The sequence below is a fragment of the Vigna umbellata genome, chromosome 1, assembly GCF_029865625.1.
Source record: "Vigna umbellata cultivar VRB3 chromosome 1, Vumbellata_1.0, whole genome shotgun sequence".
In the NCBI taxonomy this organism is placed as follows: domain Eukaryota; kingdom Viridiplantae; phylum Streptophyta; class Magnoliopsida; order Fabales; family Fabaceae; genus Vigna; species Vigna umbellata.
In genome coordinates this window covers 3,368,114-3,389,410 of record NC_142165.1, presented here as the reverse complement: position 1 = coordinate 3,389,410, position 21,297 = coordinate 3,368,114, and the positions used below count along the sequence as shown (strand labels likewise).

The following is a 21,297-nucleotide window of genomic DNA, read 5'->3' as shown; positions in this document are numbered from 1 at the left end:
ATATATATATATATATATATATATATATATATATTATGAGAACAAATAATCAGGAATGTCAAATGAGATATGAATTTAATTGGCATATAAGTAAATGATATTATTCAATAAAAAACTTTGAAAAAAATAAATTTGTTAAACTTTCTACTTTTATTCAATATATGACTTAAACTTATATTTTCATTTTTAACACTAAAAATATATGAAATTGTTTAGATTTTGTATGTTGCAATAATTGACTTTTTTTTTAATAAATGATTTAAATATTTTTATGAGTTTAGCTTTTTCAAAATTTTATAAAATTATCATTGTTTTTCTTTCGTAAATAAAGTAAGAATAATTTTTTTCTTGTAAAAATAAAACTAATTTTATTTTAAAAATATAGTTTTTATTTGTAAAGTCACATGTTGTACTAAAAGGAAATGTTAATAATTTGTTTAGGATGTCAAAATGAATTAACCTACCAGTTTTGGATTGTCGTCTCGAACAAAAGAGAACTAATAGTGGTAACTTCTTTCAAAATTATTCTTCTTATTTCCATAAACTTTACAAGTATATTATGCTTACTCTCAAAGCCTTGGTCAGACCACTTTGTGCCTGTTTCCTTAAGCCTAGTATACTATGTTTTACTTTCTAAAGTCTTATGGTCAGACTGCTCTCTATTTGCTTTCATAAGTCTCTTGAGTCACTCTGTTTAACTCAAGGTCTTATGGTGGGAACCAAATACACTACTCCCGGTAGTAAAAACTTAAACATCATTTTATAGTTAACAATTCCTCATATTCATATAGAGTTACACAAAATCAATGAATCATATCATCTTATTCACCTAACTCAATCATATTCATTCATTAATCATAAATTGATAATAACCTATTTTCGTCACGCAAACATATCAATACCCAAAATTTATAATAAATATATCATACATAAACCTATTGAAAAAATAAATACCATGCTCTTCTTATAATCTTAACCTATTCATAACGAGTACAACCTCGACATAATTTTACAAATCGAAGGATATGGATCAACAATCTAAGTTACTATGACGTTACATAGAAGTTTGTTTCTAGTACATCCCTCACATGAAAGATCTGAACAGGTAAATTAAATCACAATATATATAGAATCTATGGTAAAATTTTCAATTTGATCTAATAGTAAATAAAACGAAAATATTAATTTTTGCATCGGTGGTCTAGAAAAAAAAATTATCTTGTTTTGATATCCTAAATAAAAGACATAATTTTCATAAATATCTAATCAAAAATCCGAACGGTCAAGGTGAAGCAATATGTCTTACAGACTACATATCTAAATTTTAGGTTAATCTAATTATTAATTAGATAGAAATTCAGATTTTACCTAGACAACTTGAGGATAATATTCAATTGGTTTTCAACTCTATCTAAGATGCGAAATTAATTCCTCTAAGTACATACATTCAGTTAAAAATTTGAGTGGTCAAAATATAGTACTGTATCTCAGGAATCGCATATCAAATTTTAAACTTAATCTAACAGTAAATGAAGTGGAGATTGAGATTTTATCGAGGTAACTTAGAGATAGAAATAAAGTGATGGTCATTTTACTCAAAATTACAAAACTTCTTCCTCTAGGTATAAACCTCAAATTAAAAATCCTGATGGTCAAAGTGAATTACTTTGTCTTATGAACCATATATAAAATTTTTAGGTTGATGTAACGTAGACTAAGTGGGAATTAAGGTTTAACTAAGGTAACTTAGAAAATTGAAAATTAAAGAAAACATAATCCAAGAAACCTAAACTTCACAATTGGGTTGTGTATCTATTCCAACATCTTTATAGCTCACATATTCAGAATAATAATCAAATTTGTTTGAAATTCACATTATTAATTATCTTTACATAAAAAATTATTTTTCCATTTTTGAAATAAAGTGAAAGCTTGTTGAGTTGACTTCCAAGAAAGAGACGTGTGTCTCAATGGACAACTTAAGTACCTTGTCTTTCCTTAGCCAAAGTGTTCTCTAACTAACTTTCACAAATTTCACATTATCATCATCACAAGACATTGATCCAACAAAGAACATAAGATACTCAAAGAATTAACACCTACTTATAATATTAATATTTACACGTTCACATATTCAATACAAGACAATTTTTATCACCCAAGTTCACCCAAAAAAAAAAGTAAGGATAGTTTCATTCACATTACAACAATATTAGACCATCAATGCTTATTACAGAGAAATGTTAGCTTCTCTTACCTCTTTTTCAAAATTCTTTACTTGGTTGAAGATGGTTCCCACAAACCTTCTAGAATCTCCATTAAAAACTTAAATTTTATATCTTCTCACTTGATTTCTAAAGAACTCCCCTTGCTATTTATAGGCCATAAATGGTCCCATTTTTTTTCTAATTACTTGGTTGAAGATGGTTCCCACAAACCTTCTAGAATCTCCATTAAAAACTTAAATTTTATATCTTCTCACTTGATTTCTAAAGAACTCCCCTTGCTATTTATAGGCCATAAATGGTCCCATTTTTTTTCTAATATTTTTTTAATTATTATTTTATTATAATTATTTTTTTTAATCACCTAAGATCATTTGACCCTTTGCCCCTTCAATCATCGAAAGGTTCTTTGTGCACTTTTGATTTTTCTTTAACTTTTAAAATGTAGAAATATCTTCACAAGAGTTTGAACACATGTCCATGAAATAATCAAATTACCCACCATTTGAGTTACCATAAATTCTTGTTTAACTTGGCACATTTTCTTTTTCATAAACTCATTAATTACGTTTCCTACTCATAAAACTTATTGAGAAAATTATTACTATTTATTAAGGTGAATATTTTTCATGGGTTTTACAATAACTACATGAGGCAAGTCGATTTCTACATGAAAAGATCCATTTTCGGGTTGAACTCTTTATATAAAACTAGTGAAATATGATCAATGTGTTTAAGCATATAGAAAGTAATGACAAATAACAATCTTATAAATAAGAGGTTACAATGGCTATATGATTTGAATGTTCATTATTGGACAAAATTGTCGAGCTTTAACGGTACTGATGAATCAATATTTTCTCCTATTCACTTAACTTCTTGTACTAGATTTAATTAGGAAATTATGTTTAATTTGACCAATCTTTCCTCAATTTAATATTTGGACTTAATTTGATAAGTAATTCATATTTTAATTAATTTTAATTATTTGAGCTTATTTATTTCCATTATCATTTTCAGTGCAAACTTTGGAATCATATTTTCAGATATTAAGAGAGCTACCACGTCATTCTCCACTCTCCACATCAGCATTTTAGTTTAAATTAAATTGTAATTTGGTTTTTATGACTTTTGGGTCAGATTTGGAAACAATGGACCATTTTTGGTAAATTAAGAAAGGCCCAAAAAGGGGCTGACCTAGGTTATTGAACCCATGTTGTAGCCACCACTCTTCCCCTCTCCTTCATTCATTCTAGTTTTCATTTTTTAGCTTAGAGCTGCTAGTCCAGAGCTTCCATGGAGGTTCTCATTTTCGTTTTACTTCTCTTTTGTATTGAACTCACTTTTTATTAAATTGCAATCCCATCTTGAAGTTCATTTTTGGTTTTCTTGCTCATTTTCGTTCTTCATTGCTTCTACTGTTCTTAGAATTTCATTTGACACTTGAATCAATTGATGCTGCTTCACTGAATTTGGTTTTCGTTTTCACCTTGCAATTTTGCTTTTCTTTGTTGTTCCAGTTTCGTAATTCGTTTTCTCTTTTGAATTCGTATTCTTGTATGAATTGTGTTTTCTGTCCTTCCATTTACATTCCAGTTTTGTCTTATTGTCAAATTGGATTGTAAATTGTGTTCCAGATTCATTTTAGTGTCAGTTTTCATTTTTGTTTGCATTTTCTCTGCTTATGTTTTGTAATTCGTTTTGTAATGAAAGCTTAATTGTGTTGGGTTGGTGATTGGTGAAACTGCAATGTTTCCATGATATAATTATGTTGTTATTGTGATTCTGTGAATTTTTGTCTTGAATCGTATAATATGTTTTGCGCTTGCGGTTAGGTACACGCTTAGTTGCCTGTTTTGTATTTAATTTTCGCTTAGTAGATTAGAACTTCATATGCTTAATTTGTGGTAGAGCAAACCAATTAAATGTGTGCATTATGAAAACTGTATTTAGTCTTCGCTTAGTAGGCTAATCAATGTTGGATTAAGGTGAAGTAAGTGTATAATCATTGGTAATCGGGGATTGGAAGCATTGTAGGAGAGCCAATAACCAACCTGTCCTTAATCAGTATTTTAATTCGTGTCTTTGTTAGTAAAATTGTCCAAAATCATCCCTCCACCACATGTATGACCTATTGCCTAAACCACATTTGGTCCTTGAGAAACGACCTAGGAGTCAAATTAGTGTGCAATTAGTATATACTAGGAAGTGACAATCTTCCTTGCCCGATTTTATAGTTCAACAATCATGCTCGTCTTCTCTTTCTCTACCTTACCAAGCTTGTTAGACATTTTTTCTTTCCCAACCAAGCAGTTATTGAAGTATTGCATGATCGCCATGTAGTGAGCTATTATCACTTTCGTGGATTCGATATAACCTTTAGGACCCACCATCTTCATCAACTCGATGTCATATTAAGTTGGAAAGTTTACCCCATGTTGGTGAATATGATCGCCATGCAATCGAAGATGCTACGATAAAAGGGCTTCAGGGATCGATGCTGATACATGGTCCACAAGATTAAGGGAACCACCACTCGTGGTTATGAGCTTGGGAAATGCCTTGGAGGAGGAGGATGATGAAAAGGCATAAGAATTTGGCTCTTTTGTTGGGTGAACACAAATTGAACCAAACCACCTTGAGGGTAACCCACAACGAAAGTTTGGACAATGCTTTTAGGTGGCAATACCCCCTCAATAGTAGAAACACCGTTGTTAATAATGATGATGGTGTCTCGGGGAAACTCGGTGGCTTTCAAATCCACCATAGGTGGCACAATAACAAAAGGAACATTTGTTTCAGTGACAAAGGCAATTGACGATGACCCAACATGGATATTTTGCTTTTTAGAAGGAGGACGAGTAGCCAGTCCAACGGTAGAATGAAAGGCCTTGTACTCAAACATATCCAACATGATTTCTACAAAAGAAAAGAAAAGTAAGGAAATTAACCATTAGGGAAACATATTAAATAAACATTGAACTTACCATCAAAACATGCCTTGGGGTCCTTAGCATCTGGGACACAAATCAATTTTTGACAACTAATTGCTCAAGGTAGCTTGTTGAGAAGCTTGACCCATTTCTTTTCCTAAACACTTAGTAAGTTTTCTTGTGCAGATGTGAAATTATGGGGGCAACCCTAGTAGAGATGAAACCCTTGTTGATGAGTACGTGGGTTTAGGAAGAAATGGAGCTTGGGCTTGGGAGTCAAGGACAACGGTTTAAAAAAATGAGATTTGAAATTCTTAAAGGATTGTGTATATACATAAAAGTGTTGATAGGGGAAGATATGTTAAAGCTAAACCCATATATCCCATCTGTGTTTTTGATGATGACAACAACATAAATGTTTTAATAGTTTCTTGCACACATTGTTGCTTATATATTTGATTGTGCTTGAACTATATATTATGCATATTCTTTGTGATTATATCTATGACTATATCTATGATATACATACTCATTGGTTTTGAATGATAAAACTCTCTGCACCCTGTATATCTGGATGAATAAATTGTTTACACAACTTATAAAATTTGTTTCAATTCATCTAATATCAGTACATTATTAAATATGGCAAACTAATAGTTTTAACTGATTACATTATGTGGATAATTGATTAAAACTCGTGTCTTTGCTTATACTTGATTACTGAGTGCATTGATGAGTTTTGAATGAAAACGTTTTCAAATTTTCTTAAGTATGGTACTTAACCGATTACATTATTTTCTTAATCGATTAAAACACGTATGCTTTGAAAACCTGTTTTTCGATAAGTCATAACTACCATAACGATCATATTTTTAAATGATATGACTTGTATTAATTACATAATTGATTACATGCAACGCTTAATCTGTTAAATGCGTTTAATGTAATTCTGTTAAGAAAGTATTAATTGCTTAATCGATTACATTAATAACGTAATAGATTAATTTGCGTCAATACTGTTATATCTCTAAATATACACATAGCTCTTTGCATTAAACCATTTTTTAAGCATAACTTTCATATATGATAAAGTTTGTTGAGTTCTTAATTGTAGGAGTGTCTTTTCTCCAAGAATCAAGAAGTTCATTTGGAAAGAAATCATATCAAGGATTCTTGAAGAGTTGTTGTACTTTACAAGTCTGATTAATCTGCACTGTGAGGTGTTCTTTTGGAAGATCAGAGTCATTTGCAATCATTTGTGATTGTGGTTTCCCTGTTGTTGCTGGCCAGGAAGAGAACTTGTGGAGCTCTAATGACTTTGAGTGTGGTATCTCAAAGAGGTTGCAAGAAGATGATTGTTCTTTATGTGTGTTTACTATAGTAGATTTGAAGTTAGAGAGGAAAATACATTGAGAGGGTTATCTCTATATTTCTTATTGTAGAATTCAATCTATATAGTGGAATCCTTTTAATCTCAAGTTGATTGAAATAAGACTGGATGTAGGCTTTGGCCGAACCAGTATATATCTTTGTGTGAATTTCTCTATCCCTTTACCCTTGCATTCCAAGAAAGGTTCAAAGATTTTGAAAACAGTTTTAAAATAACAATTTTTATAAAACAAAACCAATTCAACCCCCTCTTGGTTAAGAAACTTGACGTACTATTTTCTACAATTGGCACTAGAGTTGGGAATTTGAATTTTGTTCAAGTTTTAATCGATTTGATTTTCAATAAAATCGATTACTTTGATCCTGATGGCTAATATTTCTTTGATAGTGAGTAAGAGTGAAATTAATGAGGATTTCTTGAATGCAACTAGTAAAGATATGAGTAGTTCTATCATTAATAATTCTTATGAGTTTTTTAAGACAAAAGTATCTTGGAAATAAATTCAAGGGAAAGAAAGAACCATCAACATCCTACAATTGGAGGATAAATAATATGATCTGATGGCAGAAAGGTTCACAAAATTCCTGTTGAACAAATGGAAAATTGACAACAATTTCGACGAAGATCTGAAGCTTGTTAGAGACCAACATTTGTAGCAAACAGATTTAAGTATGATGGTCAAATCAAATCCTGTTGAAACGTGTGCAGAACAAGGAGAAAAGCAAGCTAGTGGTATCTGGACAGTGGATGCTCCAGACACATGACAGGAGATTCAACAAGATTCATCAACAAATCATACAAAACAAGTGGTCACGTCACATATGAAAACAATAACGAGGGTAAAATAGTAGGTATCGATAAAATTCAAGCACCCTCTTCATACGTTATTGAAAATGTCTTGCTTGTTGATGGATTAAAATATAATTTGCTTAACATTAACCAATTGTGTGACAAAGATTTAAAAATTACATCCGAGCCTAATCATATTGTTTGATATGTCATGCTACTACCAATAACTTGCTTTGATCGACAAAAGATGTTATAACATGTCATGTTACTATTATATAAATACAATAACATTTAAGTATCATTTTATTGTGAAATTAAAAAATATTGTATATAATATTTAAATATTAAAGTGGAACTATATTAGTAATCCAACTCATTATACATGAAAAAGAAAAAAATTATCCAAGGATAGATTTACAAAGGATAATTTCTCAGCTTTATTCCTATCATAATTAAATAGATATTTCACGTTAAAAATGTAATTTTGGAAAACATTTCTAGTTTTTCCCATCAACACATTTATTAATAATTAATGTGATTGAGAATGTTCTTGAAAGTCAATTTAAAAGAGTTGAAAATACTCATGGAATAAACTTTAATCAATTGGCAAAAATGCTCATCTCTAATCGGGAATAACAAGATAATGTGGAAAACATAATTTAGAATAATTTAAAAAATGTTTTAGACGATTTTCAAATTAAATAATCCCAAAATCACTTTTAGAAAGAGTAAAATAATCCTTTTAAAAATTGTTGGGGTGCACGAAGAAAAAGTCTATCCTAAGTTCATACATGATTTCTAGGCCCAAGTTTTATACCAGGCTGAGTGTTGGAATTTCGTAATCTACCCTTCCGGTTTCTCCTGTTCCGTTCATCCGTCTCACAGTATCTCACTGTTTCTCCGCGTAGCTTTCGTTGCATCATATCTCAAAGTGTAACAAATTTCTTCCTCTAAACTTCAACATTCTCTTTCTACCTAACGTCTCTGTCTCTCTCTGATGCTATTGTTCATGTACAATTGCTGCAAACGCCCCTATCACCATGAAATAGACCTTAACGGTTAGTGTCTCTGTTTTCCACTCCTACCCTCGTCTTAATTTCCCATTTCCATTTCCAAAATCAAAGATTTTTCATTTTCAGCAAATGGGTGTGGGTTGTCTCTATTTTTTTCATTCGTTAGATCTCATATCCTCATACCGTTGTCACCATTCCATTACAGTGACCCAACTGTGAAGTTTCCACTTTTTTTTGTTTTATTTTCGATTTGGTGTTCTTTTGCAGCTGGAAAGCGTCGCAATCAACCGGAAATTCATGACATTTACTCATGTGACAATGGAATCGGACGAGTACGCCAATGCAGCCTTTGAGACGGCCCATAACTGCTGATTGTGCTCTAATGAACCACAACTCGTATTCTTGCTCTGAAAGGTAACGTTGGAGGCTCTGATTTGTGTTGGTAGCTCCTAATTGTATATCATGCATGTTTTTCTCTACTTTTGTGGCTATGGAAGAATAAAAATCGATAAGTTCTGTGTACGCATCTCGTCATGGTGAATGATCACTGTGGTTTGTGTCATTGTGCTAGTTAATGATTCGGATAACTGCAGCTTGTGCACATATGGATTTTGTATGTCTCTGAATATGAGGTTCTATTTTCAGCCCAAGTTCCAGGGACTACACAGGATCATTTGCAAGTTTTTAACATTGAAACAAAAGCAAAGATGAAATTACATCGGATGAAAGGACAGGCGTAAATCTGTCAATGATTTAGAATTAGATATGGTCGAGGTTTTTAGTTATTGTTGTAGAACATTGCATGTCGGTGGCTAAAGGACCAACTGTGGTCAATGTGATCCACAATCACAACTTTATGTAGTTGTGGCGGCCACCACAGCAAGCAGATGCTGTGGCTGCATCACGTGATGTGGTTTGCAATTTAAATCCACGAATCTTACCTTATAAGAATCTATTTCGTAGAGTGTGTTGGGATGCATATGTGATTATTAATTATCATGTGTTTGATGTTTCAATTCCTTCAGGTTGTCTTTCGGAAGTGGATAACTCCAAACACGCTAGGAATTGTCACTCGGACGGCTGTATATCATTGGTCGGTTGAGTTTTCATAATTTTCTATTACTTCTCATATGTTTTAATTACCTGTTTTCCATATAGAATTCTATTTTCTAATTTGACATTTGAACATCTTATACGCCAATTTCATGCTATGCACTAGAACTTTTTATCGTGTGTTTGGATAGGTCATATTAAAAAGGTAATTCATTTTTTTTAGAGAATGTGTAATGCTTTATGACAAAATATGTTGTTTGGGTAAGGAATTTTGAAAGAAATTGAAATTCTAGAATTTCATTAGATTAAGTGGATTACTTAAAATTAAAGAATTTCAAACTCTACATGGAAAGAAAGAATTTGAAATTCTCCATATTCTCAAGTTCATATTTTGGTCTTTGTAGTTTTGATTGTCTTGCCCAGGTCAACTTGGCCTAATTAAGTTTGACTTGGTTTTGACCCGACGTCTTTGGCCAACACAGGTCCAACCTGACTCAACTAAACTTAACCTTATTTGTCTCGATATACCTGGGCCCAATTGACCTATACCCAACCTAGACTGGACCTAACCGAACTTGACTCGAGATGGACCTAGCCTAATTAGGCTGAAAGTGATCCTGCCCCACCTAGCTTGATTTGGACTTAGGTCGACCTCGGCATGGGCCAACTTGGCTCGGTTGGGCTTGGGCCAACTTGAATCGACTTGAGCTCAGACAAACTCAACTCAACTCAATCCGATTTGATTTGGTCTTGATCGAACTAGGACCCACCTTGGCCAAGCCCAACTAAACTAAATGTGGTTAGACCCTAACTCACATGAATGTGGACCCATCCCAACTTGACATAATGTGCTTTGCCCTGACTTGGCTCAATCTGGGCTACAAAAGATTATCAATATTGATATTTTTGAATTTAGAATTTTTAACAATTTTTTGATATTTAAATAATTTTTGGAATTTGGTTGTAATTGAAATACTTTACCAAACAAGAAAATTAAAATTCACTAAATTTGGATTGCCTTATCTAAACAAAACATTGAAAAATGAAACAATGTGAAATGACATTAATTCAAATGTAATGTATTTGAATGTCTTAGAAATTGTGAAATTCCTACCTAAACACAAGGTTAGGTTTTTGTATTTAATATCTTTTCCACTCTTATATTCTAGGTGATAGTGAACCAATGAAGATTTTTGGTTTTAGAAATTCCTTCTGTCAGCATATTAATGGTCTGCAAACGGTTGGCAATCTATTTGGCTGGCCATTTGTAAGAATGACGTTCATTCATCCCTTAAAATGTAGGAACTAACTAGAGGGGTATCTTATCTATCTTCACTTGTTCTCCTAGGTAGACTTGTTTTACAAACATGTTATGATTATATGGTGATGAAAATCTACCAATTAACTTATACTTCACGATTTACATGTCAAAGCACTACGATTTACAAAATATTAATGTTTCTTTTGTAATTAGAAATTTGATATACATTTATCATCTACTTGGAAACCTTTAAGTGTTTTAACACCTTTAAGATATGTAAATACCTCAATTCTCCCCCTTGTGCCTAGAGTTTATGGAACTTATGCATGGAAAATGTGGGTGAACTAACAATAGATCTAAGATAGACTTTGGTAGCATTTTAAAATTTGGGTTTTGGACCTAATTCAATGCCACAAAATCAACTATTAAGGTGAGGACTACTAGTTACATTTACTATTTAGGTCATATCTCCTGGGGATGTCAGAGACAGTGATAGGAAATGGAATGTATATTTTAGGAGAAAATTTATTAATAAAAAGTAGTTAGAGGGGAGTTTGTGTCAGGGCAGGGGTGAGCCTTTATGAGAGAGTCTTTATATAGGATGAAGGGCTGTTGTGTGGGGTAGTTTTCGGAGTTGTGTATAGTTGACAGGAACTTCCGTCCTGTGGGAAGGGAAGCATCGTCCATTGTAAACAAATACCTTGGTTTCTTTTTTTCTGATTCACTGTGAGAGTGATATCATGAGGAACATTTAGGAAAGGTTGGTGTGTTATCTTGTTTTTTGGGTCGTGGAACATAACAATTTGATCTGACCATGGAGAATTATGGAGAATAGAATGAATGCTATAGAGAAATGGGCCAGCGAACAAGAGAGGGCTATGACAGAGGTACAAATGGATATCATGAAAGATAGTTTGCAAGAAATCAGTGCTGCTGCGTCATTCCAAGAAAGCCGATAAAAGCCTGGAAGGGGTTAAAATTCTATTAATGATGGAGGAAGGAGGGAAGAAAGATCTGTACACAATAACAGATTCGATGAGGAAGGGAAAGAAGTCCAGAGACATTGGATGAAAAGGGTGGAATTACCTACATTTGAAGGGAGTGATCAGTTAGGGTGGATTTCAAGGTAGAAAAATTCTGAGGTGCAGAATGTCACCCCAAGAGAAAAGTTAGGCTTGGCCTTCATCATTATGGAGGGGAATGCAAGTCACCGGTTTAAATTCTGGAAACAAAAAACAAAAAATCCATCGTGTGAAGATATGACAACTGCGTTGAATAGGAGATTTGGAGGCAAGGACCGCAACACAGTTTTTGAACGTTGGCAGCAATAAGGCAAAATTATAAAGTAGAGGATTACATCCAAGAGTTTGAATTGTTGGTGTCACAAATTCTGCATATTTCTGAAGAACAGTTGTTGGGGTATTTCTTTGCTGGTTTACAAAATAAGATACGCAGCCAGACTAGGCCACATGATCCGAAATATTCAATTTTGGCCATGGAAATTGTTTGTGATGTGGAGGATTCAATGAAAGATGCTAGATGAGGGAGAGGAGTATTATACCGAAATAACAACTCCAATTTTCTGTATCAAGGAGGGACAAGAGTAGTGTCACGTACAAAATCCTTTAAAGGAGTAGGAAGTTCGCAGGTTGCTTCCAATAATGATAGCAATGTGAGGAAAGAAAGGAATGGAACAACATATGGTTCAAATATAGGAGAAAACTCAGCAGGAGGCCTGAGGAATCGAGGATCAAGAGGATTTCCCTATCCCGAGTATTAGAAGGAGGGAGGAAGGTAGGTGTTTCCATTATGGAGGGGCTTATAGTCCAGACACCATTGCGAAAGAGGAGGCGGGTGAGGTAGGAGGAACAGTGGGAAAAAGGACTACATTTAAGAGTAACTGAGAGAGCTTGAGAACTCTCCTCATATGTTGTCATATTTATATTATAGGATCCTGATACAATATGTATAGGGAAGATCAAAGATCAATCATAGATACTTAGATACAAAGATAGGTATGACTAATAAGTATATAGCATTTTCCCAAGCTTGGAACAGATAAAATCAATTCAATGTTCCCTTAATGATTTTGTTAACACATATGCAAGTTGATCATTAGATCTAACAAACTTAATACAAATTTCCTTCTTCTATTTTATTTGCTGTAATCTCTATACATGACCCAATTGTTGTTATATAGTTTCTTTATTAATTATTTTAGTATTTACTATCTGTAGGTGCTGGAAATTAATCTTGTGACGTTTCCAAATGTTGCTGATGCTACATTAGCTAATGGCATGTTTAGTCATTACGATCATCCATGGATTGCTCATCTTTGTGAGAAGGCCGGCCTTTTCATTCGGGCCCTTCTGGTCCGTTGCTTCTATTCTTATGTCTGATTGTTATTTCATGACACAATGTTCCTTGAACTTGCACAAATTGGTAAAACTGAAATCTGAAGTTTACTGAGAAACTTATATCATTTGGTTTGAAGAAATGTTTTTTTGGTTGTTTCTTTTTTTACATTTGATTACAAAAATTTCACTTTATTTTCATTTACTTCCCTGATTTCAAAAGCTTATGGGAAACTGTGAAAACGTAAAATTTTGTAATAAAAACAGAAAACTGTGGAATCAAAAGTTTTAATGTTTCTTATACAAACTCTGAAACGTGATTACATTCTGTAATTAAAAATGAAAATGGAAAACACATTCTCAAACCAAACAACTCCTTAAAGTTTGAACGATTATTAACAATTTTAAGTGCAGATTGAAAAGCATGAGCTTCTTGAGATGAGGCGTGTAGCTTATATTTATAAAAAAGCTGGAAGATGGAAGCAGTTTATTGCTTTGTCAAAAAGGGAAAATCTTTACAAGGACTGCATGGAAACTTGCTCCCAATCTGGTGACCGTGAACTCTCAGAGGATTTGCTTGTTTACTTTATTGAGCAGGTCTATTTTCTTATTCCTTTCCTTGAAATACCACTCTGCTATTCCTTGCTATATGTATAGTTGATTCTCAGTTATAAATTTTTTCTTAGTTTTGTAGTCGTGTAAATGCATTCTGATTAGGATTTCACAAAAAATTTGTTCGTCTAATATCGTATATAAATATTCATCAACTATTATCAATGTTCTATTTGTGCTGGTTAGTTTCCCTGTTGCCTTTCACTGATAAGTTTGGGTTATTTTATTTTACTTTCCATGTGACTCACGATATGATACATGTATTAGATACGACATGTATTTAACAATATATATACATATTGAAAAGTTTACAAAAATTCTTAAAAACATGATAAATATATAATTGCTATTGTGTGAAATTAAAATCATATACATTAAATGTTGTGAAAGTTAAAAATTTTAAATTATTTGTTATTATAAAAGTACTATCAATTTATAGATTAGATACTTCATTAATAAGTATCGGTGCTCCAAATTGAAGTATCGGTGCCTCAAATTGAAGTATCGAGGCATCATAGCTTTTCATGTTATCTTTTTCGTTAGTTCCATGAGTTACAAATGGTTGGAAGTCTTATATCGATTAGGGTTAAGTCTAATTTAGTATATATAAGGAGTGCAAACATCATCTTACAAACCGATTTTATAGGATTGAGTTAGACTTAAAGTTCACTTCCTAACATGGTATCAGATTCAGATTTTGATCCTAGGACTTGTGAGCCGAAGGTTCGTGTTGGTGACTACTGGCTTAGATGAGTCCCTACATTGAAAGTCTTCTTGATGGAGGTTAGGCAAGTGCGTCCCTTTGAGATGAACGGTAGTTCAAGTAGGGGTACTCGTGGTTAGTGAAAGTGCCAATGTGAAGGGACTTATACTTGAGGGGAAAATTGTTGGCAATCCAAGTGTAAGCTTAAGTCCTACATTGAGCAAAAGTGAGAAAGTTAAATATCATATAAAGATGAAGATCCATAAACCCTTTCATAAATATTTATAAATGTTGTGAAAGTTAAAAATTATAAATTATTTGTTATAATAAAAGTACTATTAATTTATAGATTAGATACTTCATTAATAAGTATCGGTGCTCCAAATTGAAGTATCGGTGCCTCAAATTGAAGTATCTAGGCATCATAGCTTTTCGTGTTATCTTTTTTGTTAGTTCCTTGAGTTACAAATGGTTAGAAGTCTCACATCGATTAGGGTCAAGACCAATTTAGTATATATAAGGAGTGTAAACTTCACCTTACAAGTCAATTTGATAGGATTGAGTTAGACTTAAAGTTCACTTCCTAACATGGTATCAGAGTGAGGTTCTGATCCTAGGACCTGTGAGCTGAAGGTTCATGTTGGTGACTGGCTTAGACGAGTCCCTATATTGAAAGTCTTCTTGATGGAGGGTTAGGCAAGTGTGTCCCTTTGAGATGAACGGTAGTTCAAGAAGGGGTACTCGTGGTTAGCGGAAGTGCCAATGTGAAGGGACTTATACTTGAGGGGAAAATTGTTGGGAATCCAAGTGTGAGCTTAAGTCCTACATTGAGAAAAAGTGAGAAAGTTAAATATCATATAAAGATGAAGACTCATAAACCCATTTCCTTAAGATTATGGGTTGTAGGTGGTGTCAACCCTTATTTTGAGTTCATGTCTCATTGGTGTTGTATCTCTGCAGTGATCCTCTCTCGAAAAATCTATTCATAGTATCAGAGCCATGAGTTAGAGCCTATTCTAGGAAGAATTGTGTTTGTTGGGCATATTGTTCCACCTAGTATCGGTCCATCCATTAATGTCTAGTTCCATACATGAGATATATATACTTCGGCATGAGTGGATTATGTTAAAAGTTCCATATCGATTATAGATAAGATCAAAATTTAGACCAATTTAGAATATATAAGTGGAATCACCTTACAAACCAATTTTATAACCATTTGTAAGATTGAATTAGATTTAAAATTGACCTCCTAAAACACTAATCCAAACACTTCTTCAAAATTCTGAAAGATGGTCTATGTTTGAAGAGATCTCATTACATTGGTGATTGTCATGACAAAAGAAAACAATTGTAAATTGTCTCAGCAGTTTTTCTTAAGTGAAAAACCTTTTCCCTTTTTTTATGGTAAAACGTAACCGATATTTTAGGATGGAAGATGCCCTTTTAAAGAGTTATTTGTCAGTACAAATTAAATCATAGAAAATTACATAGGATGCACTGTTTTTATTCTATAAAAAATTGTGTTGGATAAAATAGTAAAGACTCGATTTAACCAGAACACTAAACTTCAATGTTTTAGTTCTTCACACTCTCAAATTAGGAAATTTCCTATGTGGGTGAATAATAATATTCATTCTGTCTGTTTACATATTAAACTATCCATTGACACTTACCTGGAAAAAAGAACGGAAGAGTCCTACAAATTTAGCACACACTCACCATCACAGTTTCAATGTTTTGTTTTTACTTAGCGGACCAAAGGTTTTCCCGGACATTGCTTCAACTTCATTGGTAATGAGGAAGAGGAAAATGTACCCAAAATATCAACTTTCCTTGTTTTTAGCTCATTGTTATCTTTTCTTCTTCAGACATTACGTTAAAGAATATGCGTGGGAGTTATTTCAATTATTAGTTTAAAGAAAATCCCTGGTTCCTATTCAAATTTTATCTTTAGTTTGTGATCATAAACTTTAATTTTTTAAATAATTGAATTATAATGTTATTTTTACTTCATTATGATTTTAACATGTTTGTAAAAATTATAGTATAAACATCAAAATATTTTTCAATTATTTCTTATGAAAAATATAATGGTGTAAAGAGACTAAATTTTGCCAGTATAACTTTTACCAAATATTACGAGGTCAACAACTTTGTATAAACTAAGATTGATTTATTATAAATTTAATCCTTGAAGATTAGAATAACTAACATATTTTACTAAAGTGAAATTGATATGGCTTCGCACAAAAAAGAAAGGTCATTTTTACTATTTTCTTCACAAATGGGACTTCGTAATTGAAAAATTCAAGCTTTAAGTAAATTTTCTTTAATGTGGTTAATCAAATCTTTTTTTACCTAATTTCAAAATTATTTTATTTATCAGTAATATAAAATATATTTTTTTAGAACAAGTCTTTTTAAACAGTAAAAATGTAAAAGTCCAAAATAAATGTTAAATAATAGTTAAAAACATTATTAATACGCTCATGTGTGTCCATTTTTACCTTATAGTAATTAAAATATAAAAATTAATTTTTTGAATTAATATTAAGATAAAAAAATATTATTAAAATTATCAAAAACATTTTTTCAAAAAATAATTATAAAAAGGTAGTTACAAAATCTGAAGGGTAAAATAATTAATAAAAAGGTTTATATTCTTGTAAAATTGGAAATGAGATGTGTAGATAAAAAACGATTATGGAGCTATACTAAAAGAAATCTCCATCAATAGTTATAGATAGCAAAATGTCCAATAAATCAGTATCTTAGTTTATAAGCTTAGGAGCATTCCATTTTTTATGCACCACCATCCATTTTACAATCACTTTTTGAGTCAAAATCAAACAGGATTGCATTTTAATTATTAGAAAGCATTGGTGAATCCTTGTTTTTACAAAGACAATGTTCTGTTTGCAGTTGCATTAATTGATGTTTGATGATGTCTTTATACATATCTTTGTGCTACATGCATGAAGATAAGTTTGGCACCTGAAGTGATGGGTTATGAAGTAGCATCAGCCTCAATTCATGGTAGAAATATCAAGTTGTAAGCACTAAGCTCCAAACATGCAAATCCATTTTATTATAAATCTTCTCCACTCCTTTTTCTTCCATAACATTTCATTTTTTTTCTCTCTCTCTCTCGACATTAACCTCAGCAATTGGATTTTCTTATCCATTTGGCACATGCCATTGTTATGGGAAAGCAAAAGGTGTTACTGCATGAGGCATGCTTGAGATCTTCTGCTGACCTTGTTCTGCCAAACATGTGGGTTGCCCAACTGTTGCTAAATTGAAGAAAGAAGTAACCCAACATCACTTCCAATTTCCATGTGCTGCTAAATCCTCCTAAGCCTTATCTCACTTCTCTTTCCTCTCATATTAGCCGCAATTCAAACAGAATACTCCTTTCATCTCTCTTTCACTCAACAACCATACCACAAAAAAGTGTCATCTTTCATTTTCATTGGTTTTTTGTGGCTCTTAATTCCTCTTCCTTTTACGCTAAATTTAGAACAAGTACGTACTAGAATTTAACTCTCATTCAATTGTATTCTAAATTAATAGGGTAAGATGAAGTTTATCTGGTTCTACTAAATATTACAATCAAACTCGATTTCTTTTTTTAGATTTGTTTGTCAAGAAATATTTATGTTCTTATCGGATTTGACTGATATGTCTCTGTGAAATGAGGTTCTCAAAAGTCAAATTGTGTTTCTTGTTGATAGAGCTCTAAGTCTCATTGAGAGAAGGGTAAAATTCACTTGCATAAGACTCTTTGACACTAATTCAGTTAGAGTTTAAAGGATTTATATAATACATGAGTAATATTGAATGAGTAATATTGAATGAGAATTGCATGATAATTTTATGTGAGAATTCAATCACCATTTCTTATAGTAGTAGGATATTGTACTTATAGGCTTCCTAGGCCATAGGTAAACAAATATATTAAACAAATTTGATTACTTGAAAATAATCATGTATTATCTCTTGAAGATATTATATAATCAATTATTATATCAGGATATCTTGGAAATATAACAAAATATGATAATAAGTTATTATACCATAAATATTAATTATAAATATCTTAGAGATATTTCATAATATTTTGGAAGTATGCATATAAGCTCTGAACTTGAAAGTTGAAAATAAAGTGCAGGTTGATCATGGATGGATAAACGAGTTTTATCATTCTCTATTAATTGTGGCGTGCGGGTGTCGTGTGCATTAGAGCCTAGAAGAATGTTCCTCATTAAAACCTTAACCTTACTCAGAAAAAAAAAACCAATTTAGGAAAAAAGAATCTGAACTAAAGAAAAATAGTACACATCTCTTTATGATAACCCGTTACCAAATGTGTAACTTGTGGATGTGTGACAATTTGATGTAGTCCTTATATATGTTTTTATCTGGACTTATTTGTCAAGGTTAAACATTTTAAAAGTAGTTCTTAGATGAATTTCCATATGAGCTTATGCTTTGTTTTTAACATTTTGAAATTCTTTACTCGAATTTTTTCGCAAAGAAGAAAAGAAGAAACAATAGAGATATCACGCTTTGTAGTGAAGAAGACATATCAGATCGGTTGTTTCTTTAACCAATCTAATTTGTACATATTAGTATGAGATCGGTTATTTTTATAACCGACCTAATATGCTATAATCGATTTAAAATGTCTTCAAGTATTCACAAAATTGCCACTATGTTTTGAATTAAATTGATTATGCTACAATCAATCTTATATCATGTTCTAATATCACAATTTTTCATTAGTGTAAACACTTATATATAGTCACATTTTTGGACACTTAAATTATTCTCATATTTTTATCAGATAGTCACGTTTTCATAAACGTATACAAACATCTTTTTGGGCATTCAATTTATACTTATAATTTTCATGGTGGTCACATTTTCAGACACTTGTATTGTAATTTACGAGTTAGTCACATTTTTGGAGACTCATGGTGAGATTTTCCTAAGTTTAATGACATTTTTTGACACTTATTTATGATCAGATTTTTCCCAATGAGTGATTTCAAAATAGATAATATAACAAAATGTAAAAGAGAAGAATTTTATAAATATTAATGTTTGATGTACCTCATTAAAACCTTGCCCAATAAAACTCAACTTAAGGAGAAAATTTGGGCTAAGAAAAATAGTACATGTAGCCTCAAATGTAACATCACCTGTAGTTCTTTAAATGAGTGCATTCCATGTCTTCGATATTAGTTTGCCCCTGAGGTCTTCAAGCTTGTATGCTCCATTTTGGATGCATCATTTATGCGGTAAGAACCATTCATATTAGGTGATAGTTTTCTTTCAAGTTTATCTCTTATCACTTCTTCAAGCTTATGCCACATAAGGTTGTCTTAGTGAAAAGCTCGTTCCTTTATTCACATGTACCGTCGTGCAACTCTTCGTTTCGCTACTTCAATTTGATCATTGATCTATAAATGTTCTACCGAAGAGACTTGATATTTTATATTGAGTTGCTCCAAAAATTGTTCGAAGCCTTTGTTAAAGTAATTCATTATCGATGACAAGAGAATGGGGTAAACCATGCTTGTTTACATCATTTTTCCAAATGAACTTTTACACTTGTTGGATAAAGGCTCTATCTTTATCCATTTAGTTAAATAATTTATCACCACTATTATAAATTTTACTTCCTCACAGTATATTGGATGGTGGCATTGAGTGGTTGCAAAACTATTTCACCTCTAACCATTGGACCAGAATGCTCTTGAACTCATTTCTTCAAAGTGCAACCACCATTGGAACTTGCAACCCTTATTGAGGCAAGGGTTATCAAAGAAAAGGAAAACAAAAATTGTTTTGACACTATTATCCACCATTTTTTAATAAACTGTTATATTATAATAAATATTTATGTAGAAAAGAGATGGAGTGTCAAGATAACACTCCTCAAAGGCATTGCAAAGTTTTGACCATTAATGTTCATGGTAGCACAAATGAGAAGATTGTCAATAGTGGTGGACTATCTTCTCCACCCATCTTAATAATGAGTCTTCACATCGCATAATGGTATAAAATGTGAAAGCAAGATAAAATTTTATTTGGACCACAAGATGGATGTCAAATATTCTTACCGGATTTGACCAGTATGTTTCCAAAATGGAGTATATAGCTCTTAAGAATTAGTCTATCTCTCTTAATGAGAGCTTAGAGTCTCATTGAGCAAATAAGAACATCCACTTGCAAAAATACAATCTCTTGTGCTCAAGTTAGTAAGAGTTTAAAAAGTCTATATAATACATAAGTAATATTGAATAAGAATTGCATAAAAATTATATATGAGTATTCAATCACCACTTTATTTATAGACTTGATAAACTATTAGTAAATAAATATATTAACTAAATTCATTTACTTGAAGATAATAAGTATTATACATGAAAATATCATATAATCAATCATTATATCAAGATATTTTATAATAAATTGGTATAGTACTTTTAATCGAATTGTGCTAAGTTTTTTTATGCATCAAATGATGTTTTGGGTTGATATTTGAATTGTTTATCTTGTGTCAAATTTTAATTTAGAAAACCATTTAACACATAAAAATCAATTAAAATTATTGAATTAAAAAATTATATTTATTGATTTTTAAAACTAGATAACTAAAATATATCAAAATTTTAAACAAAAAGATATTTCAATTTTATCTTAAGTTTAAAATTTAAAAACATATTTAATCCTTAGTTATATTATATTTATAAGATCTTAGACACTAAAATAAACATCTATAACACGAAGAAAAAGTTTTCTTAAATATCTCTCTAAGATCTTCAAAAGATAAATTTTTAAACTATTTCTCCTAATTGATGGTGGAAGAAAGAAACAAAATTGACCAATAACAAAATTAAAGACCATAGGAATACAAGCAACTAAAAACAAATAAAGCACATTAAAATAGACC

General features: G+C 31.7%; 1 long non-coding RNA gene across 1 annotated transcript; it reads left to right on the top strand.

Annotated features, from left to right (window-relative positions):
- Positions 1-8,187: 8,187 nt before the first annotated feature.
- LOC124845036 (uncharacterized) lies at positions 8,188-13,815 on the top strand. The gene is made up of 5 exons (XR_007029425.2): positions 8,188-8,395; positions 8,618-8,764; positions 9,376-9,443; positions 12,902-13,036; positions 13,433-13,815. It is a non-coding gene; the product is annotated as an uncharacterized LOC124845036 (long non-coding RNA).
- Positions 13,816-21,297: the final 7,482 nt, after the last annotated feature.